Below are 7,447 nucleotides of genomic sequence, written 5' to 3' on the forward strand. Positions count from 1 at the left end.
GAAATCGTGGGGGTACCTCGAGGGCGCTGTCTCTCGCACCGACAACTTCATCCACATAGTGCGCTTTTGTTTTTAGTCGTTAGCTCGACTTGAAGTGGCCCACTAATTGGGCGGATCAGCGACCCGAGTGTTGAAAATAGGCATAGGGAGCAACTTGGTCCCTAGCTTCTTCCATCACTTGTATTTCCCCTTATTTATTTTGATAACATAAATCTCGTGGTCCTCCTCGATTTCCTTCTTCCTCTTTTGCCTCTTTTTCTGCGGGACAGAAGGGGAGGGATTAGTATCGTCCTTTTTGGGAGAACGTCTTACCTCTTTTATAGTGTAGATGGCAGATGTAGTATACTCCCCTATTTCAAAGGGGTCTTGGGGTTTGGTCAAATCTGTGACCATGACTGCCCTACACCGTTGTTCCATCTTTACCCGCTTTGCTTCCTCAAACTTGAGCATCTCGCTTTCGATCTTATAGGTGGATTGGCTATGGTTGTCGCTAATTGTGATCTCGCCACGACCTACATCAATCAAAGCTTTGCAAGTGGCAAGAAAATCTCTCCCTAAGATTAGAGGGACGTTCTTGTGTACTTTCATGTCAAGCACAATAAAATCGGCGGGGAAAATAAAATCATCTATTTTCACTAAGACATCCTCAATCATACCAAAATTTTTTATGGTCGAGTTATCGGCCAACCTGAGTGTTACGTCTGAAGTTTTGAGTGGCCCAATGTTGAGCTTTTCGTAGTACTTCAGCGGCATGAGATTGATGGAAGATCCTAGATCGCATAGGGCCTTGTCAACCTTTCCCTCTCCAATCCGGCATCGGATAATGAATTGGCCCGGATCTCTCTGCTTCACTGCCTTCTCCTTTTGGATGATCTCGCTGCAATGATGTGGTAGCTTAAGGTCGGCTTTTGTTGGCTTTCCCTGCTCGAGGTTGTTTATTCTAGCTTCGACCACTCCGATCTTGGTGTCATTAACCTTCCTGTCTTGCGCGATTACCTCCAAGATCCTTGTGATCCCTTGTTCATAATTTTCCTCCTTCTTGAGTGTCTCAACTACTCCTCCCTTGCTAACATTAAATCATGCGGGGGGTTGCAAGTAATTATTGTTAGAATAAGAGAGATTAGGATGAGGTCGGTTTCCATTATAATTATTGAAATTGGGACCGCCTCCTTGCATGTAGTTGATTTCCTCCATTGTCGGGGTAGGAGTTTCGGGTTTAGAGACTGCTATAATGGAGGTTGGTGGAATCGGGTCCTCCTTCCTTGATGAATCCATTTGGTCCACCCTAACTCGAAGCTCGGCCAATTCCTTTGCAAAAGAGCTTTCCTCGGCTTCTTCAACTGCAACTATCCTTTTTAGGTTATGCCTTTCTTTCGACCACCCCCTGCTGTTGGTGGCGAATTCCTCTATCACCGCCATGGCTTCCTCACCTGACTTCCTTAAGAACCCTCCATTTGCACCTGAATCAAGCATATCACAAATTTTCTCGTTAAACCCATTATAGAGAATTCCTACCTGATGGTCCACGGTGAAACCATGGTTAGGGCACTTTCGGAGAAGGGCTTTGAAACGAGCAAATGCCTCATAGAGGGGTTCGTCATGGCCTTGTATGAATTGGAAGATCTCGCTTTTGAGCTTCAAAATTGTGCCCGGTGGATAGTACTTGTCGAGGAAGGCAGGTACAATGTCCTTCCATGTGGAGACCTTTTCTCTGGGCATACATTCAAACCACTCTTTAGCAGAATCAGTTAATGAAAAGGGAAAGAGTCTTACCCTTATGGCATCGTCATCGATACCATTCAACTTGAGAGTGTTTGAGATCTCCACAAATTTGGAGGGATGGCGATTGGCATCCTCTGTAGCCACTACCTGCAAAAGGAGTTTGCTCGACCCTTTGAATAAGGGGCATGCGTAACTCAAAATTGAAGGGAATCCCAGGGATGTGTGTTCACAGTTATGGTTACCTACAATATCCTAGCACAGTTATTACTTTGATAGAACGAGTCACCTAGCTTATGCTCATGCGATACAAACGTTGATTACAAGATTAGGGTTTTCAATCCTAACACGTAACTCCAAAAAGCTCCTAAGGCCCTTGAAAAGTCCTCACTCTCAATTAACAGTGCCGTTTTAAGTGAAGCTAACTGTAGCGTCTATTAAGTGGATCTAACTCGCTAGAACTCTGTCACAGTTATGAAGCAAGTTATATTAAATCATACACAATTGTGTCACTCAATCATGCAGCATCAAAATTACTTAGGGAAGAAACAAAGTAAAAACAAAACGGATATTAAATAGAAAAAGGAATTTGTATAACCAAAGTCGTTACTAACACATCCCTAGAATCCTATGAGTTTAGTTACACATAAATGAATAAGCTAAAAACATAGATTGAAGGGAAGACAATTCGAACATAAAACTAAAGCAAATAAAACCCGTAGGTTGAATCCTTGTCGTTCTTGATGTTCTTGAAATCCTTCTCCAACTCCTTGCACCAATGAAGTACTCTAGGTCTTGATCTCTATGATGTATTTTGCAAGTAGAAGCTCTCTCTTTTTGATGAAGCTTGAGGTCTTATTTATAGGGGAAAGCCATTCCTTGTTGTAGAAGGAAAAGATCTCCAAAATATGGTAAATCTGGGCGCAAATCTAGGGCTTCTCGAATTCGCCGCCTTTCTCGCCTGCAAGCCGGTGGTCAGCCATGCGATAGAGTCCCGGAAAGTCTGTTCCCTCGGTGATGGACAGCCGCACGTCTTCCGGCGGGCAACATGAGACGAGACTTCTCTTCCAAAGCACATTTTTCCGAGGCGGACCATTGCATTGATCTGCCCGCCGAGCATCAGTCGCCATTTAATGTCTGGCTCGGAGATTTCCAGACTTTGCGTTTTGGCTCCCTTTTTCGGGTCTGATAAGGCTAATTTCATGCATTGGTTATATAGTGAAAAGCATCACATTTCTGCTGGGTCTAACATGTTTGATTAAGCCAGGTGTGTGATAAAGCGCTAGATCCAGGAGATACTGGAGGAAACAGTCTAGCGAGGAACAGAGCAGAAATTGATCAAAGCTGAAGGAAAAGAAGGCTAGAGGAAGGGAGTTAATAGCTGAGGGCAACAAGGTCTATCTATACCTCGCTGGGCCCCACCTCAACGCCTATAAATGGAGGAGTATGCAGCACGAAAAAAGGAGAGAGAACTTTTGCTCATACTTAGCTCACACACACACACTTGGAAATGGGAATTCGGGATGGTTAAGGGGGTCGTTTTTGAGTTCAGTAGTTCCGACGTAACACCGTCCGCGTGAGGGCGAAGATACAATCATTTTAATTTCAGTTTGTTGTTTCTTGTTTTTTCGAACTTCACTTTCGGGAGTCGAATCTGCTGTTGATGTTGCTTAATTTCCTATGCATTTCTGTTGGTTTCATTTCCTTGTTTTGGAGTTGATTTATGTTGAGCTATTTTCTCTGTCGACATGGTGTTTGATCTGGGAGTTTGATTGTTGATCTGTAATTGTTGTTGTTGATCTGTGGAGAATCCAAATCTGTTGTTATGGAGCTGTTTTTGGTTGGAGTTTTGTGTCGGATGCTTGGATCCGGAGTGGATTTAGCATCCGAGTTTTGGATCTGAGCAGGGGAGATAGATTTGTGCATGAATTTCAAGTGTTATGCTCTGTTTCTGTTTGGCTTCGTCTAGTAGCGTAGATTTTTCTGTTATCTTTTCGTATGTCACCTGCTTGTTTTAAATCTGATTGTTTGCTTCTGAATCGCGTCCTATTAAGTTTACCGAGTGTTCTTGCGAGTCCGTCGGAGAAGATGAAGTCATTTTTTTTCAGTTGATGCTTTAGTTAGTTATTCTGCAGCTTTTCTTTTCGTCCGTATCTACCTTTTCAGCTTTGGGTCCCACTTGCATTTTAAATTCCCTGGTCTAGGTAAATTAGTTACGAGTCTTTAGATCTAGTGATTGTCTAGTCTTAGTTTTCATGCAATATTCATTTCTGCCTAGATCTAGCTGTTAGCATAGCAGAGTTCATTTCCAAACCTAGTTTAATTTCCTCAACCCAAAAAATGCGTGGCAGCAGCCAAACCAAAAAAATAGTTTCCAGATCTCTATGCATAATCATTACGCATCCATCTCTGTGGGATCGATCCCTACTTCCCTGTGCTAAATTTTAGTATTCGTGGTTGAGGGTTTTGAAGGAGTGTTCTGTGTATCCAACGACCGAGATTCTCCAGTTCCGCGAGTTCCTAGACCCTGCGATCTAGTCGATTCGCTGGATCTAGGAGGCTTGATAATTTTACAAGCACTAGGAAGAGACAGAGCAATCACTAAACACACTGCACGCTTCAAATGGCGCCGTTGCCGGGGATGGATGGCGTAGTTTTTTTTTTATATGTTTAGAGATTTGGTGTATATAGTTTTAATTTTTGTGTTTCTTTTTGTTGACAGTTTATGAGCAAAAGCTCACGGTCAGGAATCTGGAGCAACCCGTCTTGGTCAAGGAACGTCCAATTGAGGTGGCAAGTCAAGGAATCAACATCAGCCGTTACTACCAGATCAGGGTTGTCAACAGTAGATCCGTTTCCGTTTGAATCAGGAAGCGAAGAAGAGTGGAATTCATCGGGGAAGGAGGATCCACAGTCGTCATCAGAAACTGAACATTCGGAAGAGGAATCTGTAATGGCAAACGTAGTGGACACAGACCCAGAAATTGGTTCACTCACTGCACATCTGGATGGAGAGCCAGCCCATGCCATAGTGTCGAATCAGCGCCAGCGATCTATTGAGATTAAAACAAATGTGCTTGGCGTTTTACCTACATTCTCAGGGCGGAGAAACGAGTGTCCTTACGAATTTTTGAACGAGTTCAGCAAGCTATGCAGCATCCAGAAGAGGCCCAACGAAACTACTGAGGAGGACTACCGCTTGCGTGCGATTCCATTTGCCTTAAAGGGAGAGGCCAACACATGGTTGCTGAGGCTTCCGCCTGACTCAATCACCACGTGGAGGGATTTCAAACTGGAATTCCTGGACTATTTTTTCCCGTCCAACAAAACAAATGCTCTCAAAAAGGAGATTCAAGAATGCAAGCAGGACTACGATGAGTCTTTAAGCCAATATTGGTCTCGGTTTAAGGGACTGCTTGATGCTTGTCCTAATCATAGAATGATGGAGGCTGAAACATTTTATTTGTTCTATGAAGGAGCAAATCCTGAATCCAAGGACTTAATGAATTCCTCGAGCGGGGGGAATTTTACCAAGAACAGGGCAAGTGAAGCGCGCGAAATTCTGGGAAGATTAATTGACGCGAAGAAAGCGTATGACAATCCGCGTGCCATCATGAGGAGAAGTTCAGCGAATGCAGTTAAGGAACAAGAAGGAGAAGGGGTTAGAGATAGGATTGATCGATTGGAGAAGGCACTGCTAAATGCCATTGAAAGGAAGAATACCCCTGGTCAGGAGGAACATCAAATCCAATGCTATAGCAGCCCATCACCCGATGGAGAGTTTCAAGCTCAAGCAAATGCGATGGGGAATTGGAACCAAAACAATCAAAATACAAGCTGGAACCAGTGGAAGATTAAGGATGCACCATGGAGGGATAACCCTTGTTTTAGGTGGGCTGAAGGAAACCAACAACTGCAATTGCAATACCCAGGTCCAGCGGAGAACCAGCAGAATTGGCCCAACCGGAATCAGGAAGGACCGCAGCATAATTCTAACGGGTCAGGGAAGAATCAAGAAGGGCCGAACAACTGGAGCTACCGTAATCAAGGGGATCAGCATAACTGGAGCAGGAACCAGAATAACCAAGGGAATTCCTATGTGCCACCACATCAAAGGAATACTTCGGGGAACAATCAAAATTTCCAACAAAATCACCAAGGTCCAGCAAATCAGTTCAACAACAATCAGGGAGGTCAGGGAAACTATCGCCAGAACCAGATTGTTGGAACAAGTCAGAATCAAGGTTCCAGTTCAAATCAAACAAATTACCGGCCTCAGAGGAATCTAGATGACATGGTGCATGACCTGGTCAGCTCTCAGCAACACATGCAGAATAACATGCAGGCTAACAATGACGTGGTGCACAAAATTCAGGATGCTCAAAAGGAGCAGAAGTCTGCCATGGACATGCTGGCAAAGCAAATGTCACAGTTAGCCACATCGTTGAATGAAATGCGGGGAAATGAAGGAAGACTGCCTGCCACGGTCAAGCCACCAGACCGAGCAAACATTAGTCAAATCACTTTGAGATCCGGACGAGGCTATGAAGGACCGACGCTGGAGAGTGATGAAAAGATACCTTCACAGGTGATCAAAGGAAAAGAAAGCCGAGAGTCTCAAGGGGATAACCCTAGACCCAGAGAAGTCCTTGTTCAGGATGACCTCCAGGAGGGAGATTTAGGGGGATCTCTACCTCGACCAAGTGACCCATTTTTCCTTGATCCAGAACCTGAATTAAAGAGTAAAGAAGGCAGCGGGGAGGTTAGTGAGACCCCCGCAGGGAGTTCCACAAATGCAGTGAAGCGACCAAAGCCATTTCCATACCGAGGGGAAGCCAAGAAAAAGAAGGATGATCCAGAGGATTTTGTGGAAATATTTAGCAAGCTGGAGATTAACCTGCCCTTTTTACAAGCTCTGAAGATACCCACTTTCAGCAAGTTCATCAAAGAGTTCATAGCTGGGAAAACCAAACCTGATGGGAAGATTGTCATAGGAGAAAGTGTGTCCGCAGTGATACAGAAAAGAAGGATGCCATCAAAATGCACAGACCCAGGTATGTTCACTCTCCCTATTTCTCTAGGTGATATTAAAATTGAGCATGCCATGTGTGATCTAGGTGCATCGATAAATGTTTTACCTCTTTCAATATATAAAAAATTGGTGGGAGTTAGCATGGTAAATACGAAAGTGGTAATTCAGTTAGCCGATAGAACATGCATCTCTCCTGAGGGAGTGTTGGAAAATGTCATAGTTAGAGTGCATGATTTCCTGTACCCGGCTGATTTTCATGTGATAAAAATGAGTGATAATGAATCGGCTGAGTCTAGCGGGGTGCTGTTGGGAAGACCTTTCCTTCGCACCGCAAAGACTATTATTGATGTGTTTGATGGAACAATATGCCTAGACTATCATGGGGAGAAGTACACCTTCAGCATTGATGAAGCGATGAAAAAACCACTCGATGTTGAGAATTTGCATGCTGTGGATGTGATTAACCGTGTGAAACCCTTTTTACTCGGAACATGACGGACGACCAAATCAATGAAGCGATCATGGCATTCTGCCAACAACCACTGTCATTCCAATCAGCAGGGTCAGTTCTAGGGAAGAGCCCAGACGAAGGAACAAGTCTAGAGGGAATAGCGACAAGAGGTATGGAGAAAAACCCCCTGCCTCAGGAAGCCGTCACACCAAAGAAAGAGTTGAAAACCTTACCTGAGAATCTCA

The 7,447-nt window shown here is 44.2% G+C and overlaps 1 non-coding gene across 1 annotated transcript; it reads left to right on the forward strand.

The window, feature by feature from the left end:
• The first annotated feature begins 1,531 nt into the window (after positions 1-1,531).
• LOC125202961 lies at positions 1,532-1,638 on the forward strand. Its single transcript, XR_007173285.1, has one exon. It is a non-coding gene; the product is annotated as a small nucleolar RNA R71 (small nucleolar RNA).
• The last annotated feature ends 5,809 nt before the right edge of the window (positions 1,639-7,447 follow it).

This window comes from Salvia hispanica, chromosome 1 (assembly GCF_023119035.1).
Source record: "Salvia hispanica cultivar TCC Black 2014 chromosome 1, UniMelb_Shisp_WGS_1.0, whole genome shotgun sequence".
NCBI classification, from domain to species: domain Eukaryota; kingdom Viridiplantae; phylum Streptophyta; class Magnoliopsida; order Lamiales; family Lamiaceae; genus Salvia; species Salvia hispanica.